Below are 17,294 nucleotides of genomic sequence, written 5' to 3'. Positions count from 1 at the left end.
AACAAGCATCCTCACAGATTTTATGGCCCCTATCGGATCGTGAAGTGCATTGGTGACTTGGCATATAGATTGGAGCTACCCTCTTCCACAAACATTTATAATGTCTTCCATGTTAGTCAAGTCAAGCCTTTCTACGGTGATCCTGTTGATACAATTGATGAGCTTCCACACAAATTGATAAAGAAGGTCTTATTCAGTACATCCTAGAGGCTGTCATAGGTCAGCGTGAGAAGAAGCTTCGATCTCATTCCATCATTGAATATTTGATCAAATGGAGTGGTTTACCACCTGAGGATGCTTCTTGGAGGCCTGATTCTATATTAGATGAGTTTCCTTTCGTAAGGGACACATTGCTGGCTAAAGCTTACTACCTTTGGAGCTAGTTTTGATGCACACAAGGACATGACAACATGTTTTAGAACTATTTTTATTGTGCCTAATTTTTAGAATAAGCCACTTACATAGCGTCAAAGTACTCTTCAAGAGATATGTTTTGACATGTGGCACACCTCATTTCGACACTTCTACTAGAAGTTATGGCAGTTTTGGTCCAACAAGGTCTCTTTACACAACAAACTATCTACTTATTTCTGGGTTCATTATTTGAAGACTTTATGGCTCCATATACCTTTCAATCATTCCTAATCATGTATATAACTAAGACTTATCTTTTTTCTTTCACTCTAGTCCATATATTAGTCATCTTTCATTCATTTTTCCATTTGTAAAGCTATAAAAAACAAAGTAGTACTTTGTTCTATCCATCCTTTTCTAGTCTTTATATGTTTGTTTTTTAGGGCAGAAACCTTTAGGATGCGATGGATTGTAAGAAGATAGAAAGAATAAGGATTTAGTGTGTGAATAATATTGATGATATGCAATGTCACACTAACATTGGTATAAAAGGAGAGGACATAATTTTTTCCTATCTTTTTGACCATTAATACATTACTGTCCTTCTCTCATCTTGCTCACAGTTTCAATGGCTTCTTTCTCTTTCATGTCTTTCTCTCTCTTATTCTATTATTTTTCTCCCCTCATCACTCTATTTCTCTCTCTTGTGCACTCTTTCTTCTCTATTCTGCGGTCTTCTCTCTCCTCTTCCTCTCTCTCCAATCCACTTCTTGACAAAAAGAGTTTGTAATAAGGTCTTCATCTCATTAGTCAAAAAGGAAAAAATAGTCGATGAAGAGGGTGGATTATTCCAAGATCTCCCATCTCCATGATCAAAAGTGATGCTTTCACATCGGGTTTACCAGATGTGGCACGAAATTATACACAAAAGTTTGTGAAAGTCCCTCATCAATAGGGATGCTTTTTGAGATGGGAATAATGGGATGATGAAGAGTTCTCAACTCAAGCTAGATACGTGAAGTAAAAAGAATGATTAGGATTCACATTGGATCAAATACAAATGTGGGCAAGAAAAGGAAAAATGGGAAACAAGGATTTCCATCTTCACACAAGATCTAATACACAAATTTCTTAACTTGATGCTTTCAAAGAATAATTCCAATGTACATTTTCACAAAAGATATTCAAAGCTTCAACTCACAAGAGAGAGTAATATACCATGGATATGCATAAATGAGAGGCAAATGGAAGTATATTTGGCAATGATGATATGGAACTTCCAAGTAATAAGGTCCCAAAGGATGAGAAAGGCCTTTTCCTTATAGAGAATTTTGATTGCATCTCTTAGCATGCCGTCACAACATAATTTCAAAGCAGTTGATGAAGAGGGTGGATTATTCCAAGATCTCCCATCTCCATGATCCAAAGCAACGCTTTCACGTCAGGTTTATTAGATGTTGCACGAAATTATACGCGAAGGTTCGTGAAAGTCTCTCGTCAGCAGGGATACTTTTTGAGATGGGAATAATGGGATGATGAAGAGTACTCAACTCAAGATAAATACTTGAAGTAAAAAGATTGGTTAGGATTCACATTGAATCGAATACAAATGTGGGCATGAAAAGGCAAAATGGGAAACAAGGATTTTCGTCTTCACACAAGATCTAATACCCGAATTTCTTAACTTGATGATTTTAAAGAATAATTCCAATGTATGTTTTCACAAGACCAAAGGAAGATTTAAGCTCATGAGAAGAGGCGGCCTTTAGAGTTCCAAGAAGGAGAATTGGTTTTATTGAAAGTGCCCAAGTCTAGGTACTCTACTTTGAACTATGGATCTACTAATAAGCTTGCTCACATATTTTATGGCCCTTATCAGATCATGAAGTGCATTGGAGACTTGGCATATAGATTGGAGCTACCCTCTTCCACAAAGATTCATAATCTCTTCCATGTTAGTCAACTGAAGCCTTTCTATGGTGATCCTCTTGACACAATTGATGAGGTGCCACACATATTGATAAAGAATGTCTTATTAAGTAGATCCTAGAGGCTGTCATCATAGGTCAGCGTGAGAAGAAGCTTTGATCTCATTCCATCATTGAATATTTGATCAAATGGAGAGGTTTACCACTTGAGGAAGCTTCTTGGAGGCCTGACTCTATATTACATGAGTTTCCTTTCCTAAGGGACACATTGGTGTCTAAAGCCTACTGCCTATGGAGCTAGTTTTGATGCAGACAAAGACATCACAACACGTTGTTTTAGAATAGTTTTTATTGTGTCTAATTTTCAGAATAAGCCACTTACATAGGGTCAAAGTACTCTTCAAGAGATATGTTTTGACATGTGGCATACCTCATTTGGACACTTCTACTAGAAGTTAAGGCAGTTTTGGTCCAACAAGGTCTATTTACACATCAAACTGTATACTTCATTCTAGGTTCATTCGTTGAAACATTTATGGCTCCATATACCTTTGAATCATTCCTAATCATGTATATAGCTTAGACTTACTTTTTTAATTTCATTCTAGTCCATATATTAGTCATCTTTCATTCATTTTTCCATTTGTAAAGCTATAAAAAACAAAGCAGTACTTTGTTCTATCCATCCTTTTCTAGTCTTTATATGTTTGTTTTTTAGGGCAAAAACCTTTGGGATGGGATGGATTGTAAGAAGCTAGGAAGAATAAGGATTTAGTGTGTGAATAATATTGATGATATGTAATGTCACACTAACATTGGTATAAAAGGAGGAGACATAAATTTTTCCTTTCTTTTTGACCATTAATACATTATTGTCCTTCTCTCATCCTTCTCACAGCTTCAATGGCTTCTTTCTCTTTCATGTCTTTCTCTCTCTTATTCTATTCTTTTTCTCTCCTCATCACTCTATTTCTCTCTCTTATGCGCTCTTTCTTCTCTCTTCTACAGTCTTATCTCTCCTCTTCCTCTCTCTCTAGTCTACTTCTTGACAGAAAGAGTTTGTAATAAGGTCTTCATCTCATCAATCAAAAAGGAAAAAACGGTTGATGAAGAGGGTGGATTATTCCAAGATCTCCCATCTCCATGATCAAAAGCGATGCTTTCACGTCAGTTCTATCAGATGTCGTAAGAAATTATACGCGAAAGTTTGTGAAAGTCCCTCATCGGCAGGGATGCTTTGTGAGATCGGCATAATGGGATGATTAAGAGTACTCAACTCAAGATAAATACTTGAAGTGAAAAGAATGGTTAAGATTCACATTGAATCTAATACAAATGTGGGCATGAAAAGGCAAATTGGGAAACAAGGATTTCCATCTTCACACAAGATCTGATACACAAATTTCTTAACTTTATGCTTTCAAAGAATAATTCCAATGTGTGTTTTCACAGAAGATATTCAAAGCTTCAACTCACAAGAGACAGTAATATACCATGGATATGCATAAATGAGAGGCTAATTGAAGTGTATTTGGAAATGATGATATGGAACTTCCAAGTAATAAGGTCCCAAAGGATGAGAAATACCTTTTCCTTATAGAAAATTTGATTGCACCTCTTCGCATTATCGTATTGCTGCGCATTCGAGGTGTGTAAACCACCCAAAAGTTGTGCATGGGATTTGGTACTTTGTACATATTTAGTTGTTGTGATTACATTTATTCTCAGCATATGAGTATTGATGCTCACATGAAGGGCTTCACTTCAGAAGTTTTTGTTAATAGCACACTTATTAGTATCTATGGTAAATGTGGCGCTTGTAGCCCTTGGTGGGCAACTCTCTTGTGGATATGTATGGGAAATTTGGCTCCCTTGCGGAAGCGCATCATGTTTTCAACAACTTACCCATTCTTGATGCAGTCTCTTGCCTCAGCTTTATGTTGGAAACAAACTGGTAGACATGTATGGCAGAAGTGGCTTACTTGATGAAGCACACCGTGTCTTTGACATGCTGCCAGTTCATGAAGTAATCTCATGGAATGCATACATTTCAGGATACGCTGAACTTGGACCTTGGGGGCCTTTTATTTCTGATGTACAGGACAGTGGTGAAGGTTCAACATCATCCAGCTGCCAAGCACAGTCTTATTGCAGGATTCAGAGGGTCTTTAAAAAAAAAGGAAAAAGCAAAGCCACGGATGGCTACTTTAAAAGGAGGCTTTGCCACGGATGGCTATTTTTGGAAAAAAGGAGGCTTTTTGGGGGGAAAAAAAGGAGAATTATGGAATCAAAATCGACAAAATTCAGGGGAGAAAAAGAGTCGACACGCGGGAAAAAAGCTCAACAATTTGGGGGCTGATTTTCTGAATGTGATGATGAAAAGGAAGACATGGCCGCTTTCCGAAGACTCTACTGTGATGGAGAAAATGAAGGATGGGACTTAGTTGTGGCAATACAGAGTGACGAAGGAGGCCTTTTCCTTCTGTGTTGATCCGTTCCTCTTGTAGTATGTGAATTCAATTCGATATGCTCACAGTCGCGTTCTGCAGCGCTGGTCACCATATCGTCCCTCTCTGTCTTCTTCCAATTGCAGCGCTAACACAGTTCAACGACTAGAGGGGAACGAAGGGTTCGACGAAGTAGCTGAAGGGGAAAGAGTACGTGTGATGGGATCGGCGCCGGTGCTGAAGAGAGTGATATTGACAGTTTAACTGTGGCGCCATCGCTAGCGACGCACAGGATACTAATAAGGCTGCCAAGAAGCGTGAAGTGGAGGCAGATGTCGAAGATGACAGTGAAACTTCGCTCAGAAATCAGAGGAAGAGTATTCGAGGATTGATGGGGAGAAGAACAGGGCGGATACTCTGTAGCTAATGGGGGAGAAAGCGCTGGAATGCAGAAGGAGTGCTGAAGTCGTGTGCAAGAGAGAGGATTGGGCAGGCTCTGTAATTCCGATCTTTGCGTAGGTGGACTTGCAGCAGCTCGAGGTGCGTTCATCCCCATGGCTCTTCTTCGACGAGGCTGTTTCGACGGTTCCGTGGATAATCACCGGCTTCCCTGCAGTAGTAAGGAGTTTCTCTCCGAGAATTGTCAGTGGCGGGAATGTGCGTCAGCCTCAAAGGGAGCACCGACATCATGCGAATGATCTGTTGGATCACAAGGACATTCACGTGGCAGATATGCAACATGCTGTTGATACCATATCAATGTCGAATAGGCATGGTAAAAGGCAGAGAAGCGACGTAACTCCTGTTATAACCAAGAAGTTGAGAACATGAAAAAATTCTTAAGTTAGATGGCTATCAAACTTGGATTCATCGCAAATTGTACCGGCTGCAGCTGTGTCGATACATGGTGATGCCATTATAGGTGGCATTCTGATCGACTGCAAAGAAGCTTGTTGATCATGAGCGGAACAGTGATTGTCATAGAGGTCATGAAGACTGGTCTGATTATAGAAAAACAAGGGCATTGTGATGATTGATGTGCGTTACGCAAGGAGCCTATGCTACACTGGTAATGCTGCATATGGTTTCTGCTTGAACAGTCTGATGGGAGTCATTGTTGCTGCTGAAAAAGCATTGCACATAACAGGCCATAGTGTTGATAGAAGTGATGGGCAAGGATACAAGCTGGCCGGGCAAGGATTGCTACAGTTTTTTCAAACCGAGGTTCTTCGTTAAGTATACAATGTGGACAGCATTCTCATTATTCATGTGGTTTTATTGCTGCTGTAACTATTCTGAAGAAATATAAATATGATTCTTTGTGGAGGCCGCCACTATTGACGATCTATCCTTCTATCCTGAAATTATTCAAAGTCCTCAATGGTCGCGACTTGGCTTTCGAAAACCCTTCGACATCTTTGGTGAACCCGACGTGAAAGCGTCACAGAAATTTCAGGATGGGAGATACTTCAGCCTCTATTTCAGCTTCCTCTACAACTCCAGCTGCGTCTACTTCAGCTCCATCCATGACTGCTGCGTCAAGTACTTCAACGGAGGATCTAAAACAGATTTTGCAGAATATGTCCATGTATATGCAGCTCCAAAATCAGCAAACACAAATGTATATGCAGCAGCAACAACAATTGCATCAACAGCAGTTGTCTCAGCAAAGGCAACTCTACTCGGAGCAGGAGAATGCAAACAGCGCGACTAAGGCTATTGAAGCAGTTGAGAGTGAGAAGAAGCTATTTGATGGGCGTAATGTTTCAACATATTTGAAGACATATGAGATCAAGATGGGGTTTTTCGGAGTTCCTGCTGGACTTATGAGTAAGTACTTCCTTCGTCTTGTCACACCTGCTTTGAGGACAAAAGTGACTGATCTTTTTATTCAAAATACACATTGGCAAGATTTTAAGAAAGCCTTGAAAGAAGAATACTTCCTTGAGGACTTTGGTATGGCTACTCGGCGGTCATTCCGAGAGTGGGTCTACATGCCAAACAAGGGTCTTGCTGCTTCGGAGTTGATTCGAGAATTCGAAGAGAGGTATAGTCAGCTTGATGCCATTGAACAAAAAGCATTGGATGTTGAAAAAGTTGAGCTTTTCTTGCAAGCTGCAGATCCTGCTCTTCAAGAAGAATTGGGTGAGCTTCTTGAAGATTGCACGAAGCCTATGGGTCTTAAAACTGATTGGCAGGATGCTCAGGATGCAGTCTCAACTTTGACCAAGAGGAGGATATGGAAGACTCGCCTACAGAATGGTTCCATGACACCTACACCATCATTTGCTCCTATGCCTACTTCTATCCCTGTTATTTCTTCTCCTCCTCATCCAGTTTCTTGGCCTATGCCAGTGCCTACTGTTTCTACTCCATCTATTCCTCCTGTTCCACGACCGATGCCTACACCTTCTGCTCCAAAACCATCCGCTCCATCGGTGCCTACTTCTCTTGATGACATAATCAAAGGTATCACAGATTTGACACTTGAGTCAGTCAAAGCGGAGTTGGTGGGTAAGTTGAAGGAGCAGTTTGCTTCGACTGTGCCTACTACTTCTTCCAGTGCTCCTACTGCACCTAGGAGTGCTCCTAGTGCTCCTAGGAGAGATCGGAGATGTATTTGGTGTGATAGTACGGAGCATCAGCATTGCAGGGATTGTGACTCTTTCCAGGATGCAAGGAGGCAAAATTTGGTATATTGGGGGCAAGATGGTAAGATTTGGTTGACTGAGACAGGAGCTCCACTTGCTACCAACTTTGGTAAAGGTGGAATGAAGAAGTTAGTGGAGGACATGGCTGCACGTACTTCTTATGTGACGGCTAGAGGTGATGCTTCTGCATATGGAGTACAGATTGAGAAGGGATCAGAGACTCAGTCTGCACTATGGACTTATGCTATAGAGACTGCAAACAAGGGGAAAATTCAGCAAACTGTTTTGATTAGCGCAGGCTCTAGCATCAGATCAGAGACAGGTTGGGACTCGCCTGTTGACAGGTATTCTATTTATGCTTATTTGGCTAAATCTCATGGTGCAGATGTATTTGTTGAGGAGAAGCGTAAGAGGGATGAAGAAAATCCAAGTGCAGCTAAGAAGACTAGAGGGGGTGAGTTTGTTACTCCACCTACTACAGGACCGTCTTCAAGACCAGGGCTAGATCGACAGATGGAGGATGCTCAAAAGAGAGAAAAGAGGCAAGAGCCTAGAGAGAGAAAGCAGCCAGGATTCAGATTGATGTCCGATATTGAGACATCTACAGACATGAAGAAAATCTTTAATGATAAGATACTTGGCAGTGAGGTGACTTTTACTATTTCTGAGATTTTGGGCATCTCAAAAAGAGAGTTTCAGGATCAGTTTCAGGAGGTCCTGAAGAGGAAAAGACATGCATTGTCTACCACTGATGCACAGGGAGTTTTGATTGGAGAGTTGGATGAGGATGATGATGAGGTTATGGTTGATAATGCTTCTGTTTTGCTGCAGGTAGAGAAGAGGGTTCAGCCTATGCATTATGCTGAAATTGATGAGCCTGTTTTGATACCGCGTAGTCACTTTTCGCGGAGCCATTGGGCTGGGGCAACTACAGAGACGATGGTAAAGATTGGAGAGAAACAGGTGCCTTATGTTGCATTGGTTGATCATGGTTCAGAGATTAATCTCATTGTTCGTGGAGTTTATGAGAGTAACAGATGGCCTATGGATGTAGAGCATGGGTGGCGTATGAGAGCCGCCAATAACACTGCAGGTGATTTATATGCTGCTTGCCCTAGTGTCAGGGTTTCTATTGGTGATGTAGAGGAGGATTTTCGTTTCTTTATGCAGGATTCATGCTCTTATCCCATAATTCTTGGACAGCCATTCATTACAGAGATGCGCATGGAGACAAAGGTCATGGATGATGGATCTACTTATGCACGGATTCGCAGTAAAGATGGTATGAGAGCAGTTCAGTTTATGATTGCATGTGTGAACCATGTTAGAAACAGGGATACTCTCAGAGATGCACCCTTGCCCACTGTGAGGGATTCGGGTTTTCATTAGGTACCGCCGTTTCGCGAGACGACGGTGGTACAGAGGAGAGGAGATTGGAGTTCTCGCCTCCTGGCAGCAGTGTTTTCTCCTCCGGTTATGTTGGGATTTCAGCAAACAGTTCAATGAGCTATCAGAAGACTTCTAGGTTGCCTAGAGCTGCCAGGCAGTATATATGCAGGAAGGAGAAAAATTTGAAAAATACAGGAATTTTGGAGGATGATGAGCACATAGATGGGATGTATGACAGTGTGATTTGTGCAGATACGATGGTAGAGATGGGAGATATGCTGAAAACTGATATGCTGAATTGTCATGGTAATGTATTAGTGCAATCCCTAGATATGTTTCATGAAATTGCAAATTTTGTGTCACAGATTAAGTCAGAGGCTGAGGAAACTCAGCAAAGAGTGTTGAGTGCTGAAGAAAATCAGCAAAAAGAGTTTCCAGCTGGTTATGATCAGCTTTCAGAAAGACAGAGGGCTGAAAATTTTCAGCCAACAGAGTTTACTGCTGAAATATTTCAGCATTCAGAGTTTGGGGCTGTTTCAATGCAGTCCATAGAGCAGAGGGCTGAGAATATTCAGCCATTGGAGTGCAGAATTGCTGATTTACATCAAGGTTTATGTAATGCAGAAGAGCATAATGAAGCCAGGGTTGACACGAAATACAAAACTGTGGATAAGAAGGTGAAGCCGGTTGCTGTACCGCTTCCACCTGACAGTGATCAGCAAATAGAAAGGGCTGCTAAACAGCAAATTTTGAGGAATCCGGAGCATATTGGTCATAAATTTTCAGCAGAGACACTTGCTGAATTGAAAATTGGAAATGGTGATTTCTTGTTACCCATGGAGAAGCAATGCTTTCAGGAGATGCTTGAGCGTCATGGAAGGGGATTTGCTTTTGTCCCACATGAGATTGGATGTGTGAATCCTGATATTGTTGCTCCTATGGTCATCTTTACTATTCCTCATATCCCATGGAATCTCCGACCTATTCTAGTGCCTAAAGCACACTTGCCAAAGCTGATTGATTTATTGAATGAGAAAATCTGGATGGGAATCCTTGAGTCTTCATCTGCACCATACTCAAACAGGTGGTTTACAGTTCCAAAGAAGAATGGTACTCTTCGATTTATTCAGGACATGCAGCCAGTGAACAGGGTTACTATCAGGAATGTTGGTATTGGTCCAGTTGTGGATGAGTTTGCAGAGGCATTTGCTGGACGTGCCATCTATTCTTTGGGTGATTTGTATTCAGGTTATGATCAGTTTCAGCTGGCTTTGGAAAGCAGGGACATAACCACCATGAGAACTCCTATTGGGCTTGTCAGGATGTGTACCTTGCCTCAAGGTGCCACTAATTCTGTTGCGCATATGATGAATGCCATGCATAAGGTTCTTCGTGATTACATACCTCAGCTTACTATGCCTTTCTTGGATGATGTGCCCATTAAGGGGTGTGCAGAAGAAGAGAAGAATGAGAGCCTAAATGAGCAGGGATACAGATACTTTGTGGCTGATCATATTTCAGCATGTGAGAAGATTTTGGCCAGGCTAGAAGAAGTGAACTTGACACTTTCAGGGCAAAAATCTGTTTTTGGAGTGAATGAGGTTGTCATTGTTGGGCATATGTGTGGATATTATGGCAGGAAACCCTCACCTGATAAGGTGAATGCTATAGGCAAGATTGCAGAGTATTGTTCTACCACTTCTGAGGTACGGAGATTCATTGGTGCTTGTGTGTTTTATATGATTTGGATACCTCATTTTGCACACATTGCAGATTGTTTGTATCAGCTGCTTCGAAAGGGGCAGAAATTTTATTGGGATGAGAGCCACACTAGAGCCATGCGGAAATTGAAGAAGTTATTGCAGAATGCTCCTACTCTCAGGAAAGCGGATTATAATTGTGATAGGCCTATTGTATTGACTGTTGACACTAGTCCAATTGGCATAGGTTGGGCTGTGGGTCAAGATGATGCAGATGGAAATAGGTATGCTATTCGGTTTGGGGCAAAAGTCCTAAACGAGAGACAGAGGAGATATCTGCAAATCAAGAGGGAGTTATTGGGGATTGTGACGGCTCTCAAATGTGACAAGGAGTACTTTATTGGAGCTTCAGTTGTGGTAGAGATAGATTGCTTGCCATTGATTGGTATGATCACGAGTTGCTCTACTCCGGATATAGCCATGTTGAGATGGATTGCATACATCAAGTCATTAAATCCGGAATTTAAACACATAGCAGGGAAGGATAATCCAGTGGCAGATATGTTGTCTAGAGCCAGATATGATGATGAGGAGACTCTACTTGCAGAAGAGGATGATGCAGAAATTTCAGCCACTATGGTTGATCATGTTTGTCATGTCTATGATATTGTGGCTTTTACAGAAGAACTCTATGTTGCAGATTGGTTGCAGATTGGCAGGTACCTTAGTACACTAAACAAAAGAGATGAATGGACAGATGAAGAGTTCAAGAAGATCAGAAGGAAAGCCTATGGTTATTTTCTCAAGGACGGATTTCTTTGGAAGCATCCGAAGAAAAGAGGCGGATTACCTTTGCGGGTTGTCTGCGATAGAGAGAAACAGTTACAGGTGATGAGGGAGTTTCATGAGAGTCCTTGGGCTGGTCATAGAGGAGTATGGGCTACTTATGAGAAAATCAAGGAGAAATATTGGTGGAAAGGCATGTACAGAGATGTTTCTCACTTTGTTGAGACTTGCAGAGACTGCCAGATGTATTCAGTAGTGCGTCATAGAGATGAGCTTCATCCGACCTATCCGCTATGCATTCATTATAAGTGGGTAGTTGATTTGGTTACCATGCCTATGGGTCTATGGCAGATGAGATACATTGTTTTGGCTAGAGAGGATCTTCTAATCATGTTGAGGGCAGATCTTTGAGAACGAAGACCACTAGTGCAGTGTGTAAGTTCTTATTGGAGGAAATTTTCTGCAGGTATGGTTGTGTGGGTAAGATCACTGCGGATCATGGTGAATTGGATGCAGATGAAGCTAGGGAGTTTTTCTCTCAGCTAGGAATCAAATTGGCTCTAACCACAGCATACAATCGAGAGGGAAATGGAAAGAGTGAAAGAGGGCATCCACCGATAGTGAAAGCATTAGCCAAAACATGCAGAGGACGGATTGGAGAATGGCCAAGACTTCTACCATTTGCTTTATGGGCTGATCGTACGACTCATAGTGTTACCACAGGATATATGCCTGCAGAGTTGATGTATGGTCAGAAACCTATTATGCCGATTGAGACTTGTGCTTTGACTTGGTCAATTTTACCTTGGCAGGAGGATTTGACGAGAGAGGAGCTCTTAGCTCGTCGGATTCGACAGTTGGAGAGGAGACCTGAGGATATTCAGCTAGCTATTGACAAGTTGAAAGTTGCTAGACTAAGGAACAAGGAAAGGTTTGATAGCAGGCATCGCTTGCGGCCTAAAGCAATAGAAGAGGGAGATTGGGTATTGGTCTTTGATAGCAGCCTTGAAAATCAGCATACTGCGCTTCGAAAGATGGTGAAAAGATGGTTTGGGCCATACATAGTTAGACATGTTTTTGATACTGCAACATATGAGCTAACTGAATTGGGTGGGACAGTGCTTAGAGTGCCTATTGCTGGAAAAAGAATCAAGATTTTCAAGAAAAGAGATGATGAGGATTATGCATTGGAAGAATTTTCAAGAGAAGAGCAACGACAAGAAACTCCAATGGAAGAGACAGATGATATGGCTGATAATCTTGTTGATCTACCGGAAATGCATAACGAAGAGATTGATTTGTTTGTGGATCTTGATGATAATGATCATGGGTAGTTGGCCCATCCGGAGGATGCGCAGGATTAGAGGGGGTGGATGTCGTATTGCTGTGCATTCGAGGTGTGTAAACCACCCAAAAGTTTTGCATGGGATTTGGTACTTTGTACATATTTAGTTGTTGTGATTACATTTATTCTCAGCGTATGAGTATTGATGCTCACATGAAGGGCTTCACTTCAGAAGTTTTTGTTAATAGCACACTTATTAGTATCTATGGTAAATGTGGCGCTTGTAGCCCTTGGTGGGCAACTCTCTTGTGGATATGTATGGGAAATTTGGCTCCCTTGCGGAAGCGCATCATGTTTTCAACAACCTACCCATTCTTGATGCAGTCTCTTGCCTCAGCTTTATGTTGGAAACAAACTGGTAGACATGTATGGCAGAAGTGGCTTACTTGCTGAAGCACACCGTGTCTTTGACATGCTGCCAGTTCATGAAGTAATCTCATGGAATGCATACATTTCAGGATACGCTGAACTTGGACCTTGGGGGCCTTTTTTTTCTGATGTACAGGACAGTGGTGAAGGTTCAACATCATCCAGCTGCCAAGCACAGTCTTATTGCAGGATTCAGAGGGTCTTTAAAAAAAAGGAAAAAGCAAAGCCACGGATGGCTACTTTAAAAGGAGGCTTTGCCACGGATGGCTATTTTTGGAAAAAAGGAGGCTTTTTGGGGGGAAAAAACGGAGAATTATGGAATCAAAATCGACAGAATTCAGGGGAGAAAAAGAGTCGACATGCAGGAAAAAAGCTCGACAATTTGGGGGCTGATTTTCTGAATGTGATGATGAAAAGGAAGACATGGCCGCTTTCCGAAGACTCTACTGTGATGGAGAAAATGAAGGATGGGACTTAGTTGTGGCAATACAGAGTGACGAAGGAGGCCTTTTCCTTCTGTGTTGATCCGTTCCTCTTGTAGTATGTGAATTCAATTCGATATGCTCACAGTCGCGTTCTGCAGCGCTGGTCACCATATCGTCCCTCTCTGTCTTCTTCCAATTGCAGCGCTGACACAGTTCAACGACTAGAGGGGAACGAAGGGTTCGACAAAGTAGCTGAAGGGGAAAGAGTACGTGTGATGGGATCGGCGCCGGTGCTGAAGAGAGTGATATTGACAGTTTAACTGTGGCGCCATCGCTAGCGATGCACAGGATACTAATAAGGCTGCCAAGAAGCATGAAGCGGAGGCAGATGTCGAAGATGACAGTGAAACTTCGCTCAGAAATCTGAGGAAGAGTATTCGAGGATTGATGGGGAGAAGAATAGGGCGGATACTCTGTAGCTAATGGGGGAGAAAGCGCTGGAATGCAGAAGGAGTGCTGAAGTCGTGTGCAAGAGAGAGGATTGGGCAGGCTCTGTAATTCCGATCTTTGCGTAGGTGGACTTGCAGTAGCTCAAGGTGCGTTCATCGCCATGGCTCTTCTTCGACGAGGCTGTTTCGACGGTTCCGTGGATAATCACCGGCTTCCCTGCAGCAGTAAGGAGTTTCTCTCCGAGAATTTTCAGTGGCGGGAATGTGCGTCAGCCTCAAAGGGAGCACCGGCATCATGCGAATGATCTGTTGGATCACAAGGACATTCACATGGCAGATATGCAACATGCTGTTGATACCATATCAATGTCGAATAGGCATGGTAAAAGGCAGAGATGCGACGTAACTCCTGTTATAACCAAGAAGTTGAGAACATGAACAACTTCTTAAGTTAGATGGCTATCAAACTTGGATTCATCGCAAATTGTACCGGCTGCAGCTGTGTCGATACATGGTGATGCCATTATAGGTGGCATTCTGATCGACTGCAAAGAAGCTTGCTGATCATGAGCGGAACAGTGATTGTCATAGAGGTCATGAAGACTGGTCTGATTATAGAAAAACAAGGGCATTGTGATGATTGATGTGCGTTACGCAAGGAGCCTATGCTACACTAGTAATGCTGCATATGGTTTTTGCTTGAACAGTCTGATGGGAGTCATTGTTGCTGCTGAAAAAGCATTGCACATAACAGGCCATAGTGTTGATAGAAGTGATGGGCAAGGATACAAGCTGGCCGGGCAAGGATTGCTACAGTTTTGTCAAACCTAGGTTCTTCGTTAAGTATACAATGTGGACAGCATTCTCATTATTCATGTGGTTTTATTGCTGTTGTAACTATTCTGAAGAAATATAAATATGATTCTTTGTGGAGGCCGCCACTATTGACGATCTATCCTTCTATCCTGAAATTATTCAAAGTCCTCAGTGGTCGCGACTTGGCTTTCGAAAACCCTTCGACAGCATGCCGTCACAACATAATTTCAAACCAATCGATGAAGAGGGTGGATTATTCCAAGATCTCCCATCGCCATGATCAAAAGCGATGCTTTCACGTCGGGTTATCAGATGTCGCAGGAAATTATATGCGAAGGTTCGTGAAAGTCTCTCGTCAGCAAGGATGCTTTTTGAGATGGGAATAATGGGATGATGAAGAGTAGTCAACTCAAGATAAATACTTGAAGTAAAAAGTATGGTTAGGATTCACATTGGATCGAATACAAATGTGGGTATGAAAAGGCAAAATGGAAAACACGGATTTCCATCTTCACACAAGATCTAATACACAAATTTCTTAACTTGATGCTTTCAAAGAATAATTCCAATGTATGTTTTCACAAATCATATTCAAAGCTTCAACTCACAAGAGAGTAATATACCATGGATATGCATGAATGAGAGGCAAATTGAAGTGTATTTGGTAATTTTGATATGGAACTTCCAACTAATAAGGTCCCAAAGGATGGGAAAGGCCTTTTACTTATAGACAAATTGATTGCATCTATTAGCATGTCGTCACAACATAATTTCTTAACATCATCTTTAAAGACGAGGCTCTCGTTGTCACCACCTTGAAATATGACTTAAAAAATTTGTGATAGATCCATCATCCATCGCAAATGCCAATATGACTTGAAATATTGCGATAAATCCATATTTCAAACTCATTTGTGGATTCGAGAACACTTTAGAAAAGAACAGAAGCCTTCAGATATAGCCTGATTGATGTGATGACGCTCATGCTTTTGTTGTCAAGGCGATTGCCATCTGAGTCAACAATTAAAATATTACTTGAACACTACAACAAAAAGGCTCCATAGACGTGCTTGTAGATGCAATATTTGAACTGTGTTAAAAAATTTTGGGCGCTTTTATTACTGCGTCTACTGGCGCGTCTAAAATTGTGCATCTACAAGCGCGCTTATATGGAAAACTACACGCGTATATAGACGCATCTATTGATGCATTCCGTAAATATATAATCATATTTATAAAAAAGTAGATATATTCATATTTTGTGTCTATACACACGTGTGACTACACATCTAAAAAGGTGTGTACTCTACAATTTTTTGATGATAATAGACACGCATTTTTCCTGCAATTTAGACACGTGAATAGACGCACAAAACAGAGGTATGAAAAAAAAAACCAGAGAGCTTGCAAGCCACATGCTCCCTGGTTTTTTTTCCCCCCATCAACATCAAATTGTATACTTAGGGAAAACATAGAAAGGTTATTATACTGAAAGCAAAAGAATATGGAGAGCCAAAGTCCATATATTGATAATAACACATGATGAGCATACTGTGCTGAAACATGAGCGTATTGTGCTGAAACATTTGTACATATTTCGAAGATTTTTGTATTGAAAATAAAACAATGTATGTAGAACACGAAATTTCATATATATAGATGAAACATTTTTACATGATGAGTTCTAGTGCTTGTGACCTCAAGCATAGTCATGGTCGCAAGCACTAGCTGAAAGTAATACATATCAAAAATGAAAACTACAAGCCAAGGGGAGGCATGCATGCATGGGGATCCTCTACATCTCCTCAGAAGAGGCATCATCATCGCTACCACTACCGCTACTGGTTCCGCTGTTGCCACTGCTACTGCTAGTCCCCCCTTCGCTATCCTCAACTGTATCAAGGTTTGTCTACACAAAGGATTAAGGTATATAAACACCATTACAAACAATAAATTAGAGTTACCTATACTTTTCATGTAAAAAATAAAACATATCTCTTCTAGTTGTGGAATCCTCATGGCATGATTATATTGCTCCTCTGTGATGAGTCCCTCCTCGTAGAAATGCTGCTAAGTGGACGCTCGGTTATGACCTCGATGGTAGCCTATCTCTCTAGGAGTAGGCATCCTACAACGATATGATACTACAAAACTTTTTTAACATACAACGTATTAGAACACACTACATAATGAATTGAAACAAATTACAAAATTTAATTTAAAAAAAGAAATCAAATAATACTTACAAAGTGAGCCTCCCATGACTCCCTGCCACCCGATCCATAATGCGACGATCCCATGGTTGCCATCTGGATACGTCGCGTCTCTGCATGCTGACAACTTGTCCTTTTCTCTACTGCTCTCTTCTTGGCCTCTTTCCGCTCCCTGCGGTAGCAATTGGGTGGTTGGCCATATCCAGGGCACCCCTGCTCTTGTCTCCGCAGTGACTCCTTGGTGCGTGTCATAAGGTGAGACCTCTTGTTATGAAGCGCATCTCTCACCTTTGACCATCCCCAATCATCTGAGAATCATGAATTTTCGGGATTAGGGTACCTTTTATGTACTGCCCGCAGCACCTCTTGCCACAAACCATTTTTTTGGTGCTTGAAGGGAATCATGCAATCTTTGTATGTGG

Source organism: Lygodium microphyllum, chromosome 4 (genome assembly GCF_053477565.2).
Source record: "Lygodium microphyllum isolate KBCC chromosome 4, Lygodium_microphyllum_v1.1.10, whole genome shotgun sequence".
Taxonomy (NCBI): domain Eukaryota; kingdom Viridiplantae; phylum Streptophyta; class Polypodiopsida; order Schizaeales; family Lygodiaceae; genus Lygodium; species Lygodium microphyllum.
This window is presented reverse-complemented; position numbering follows the sequence as displayed.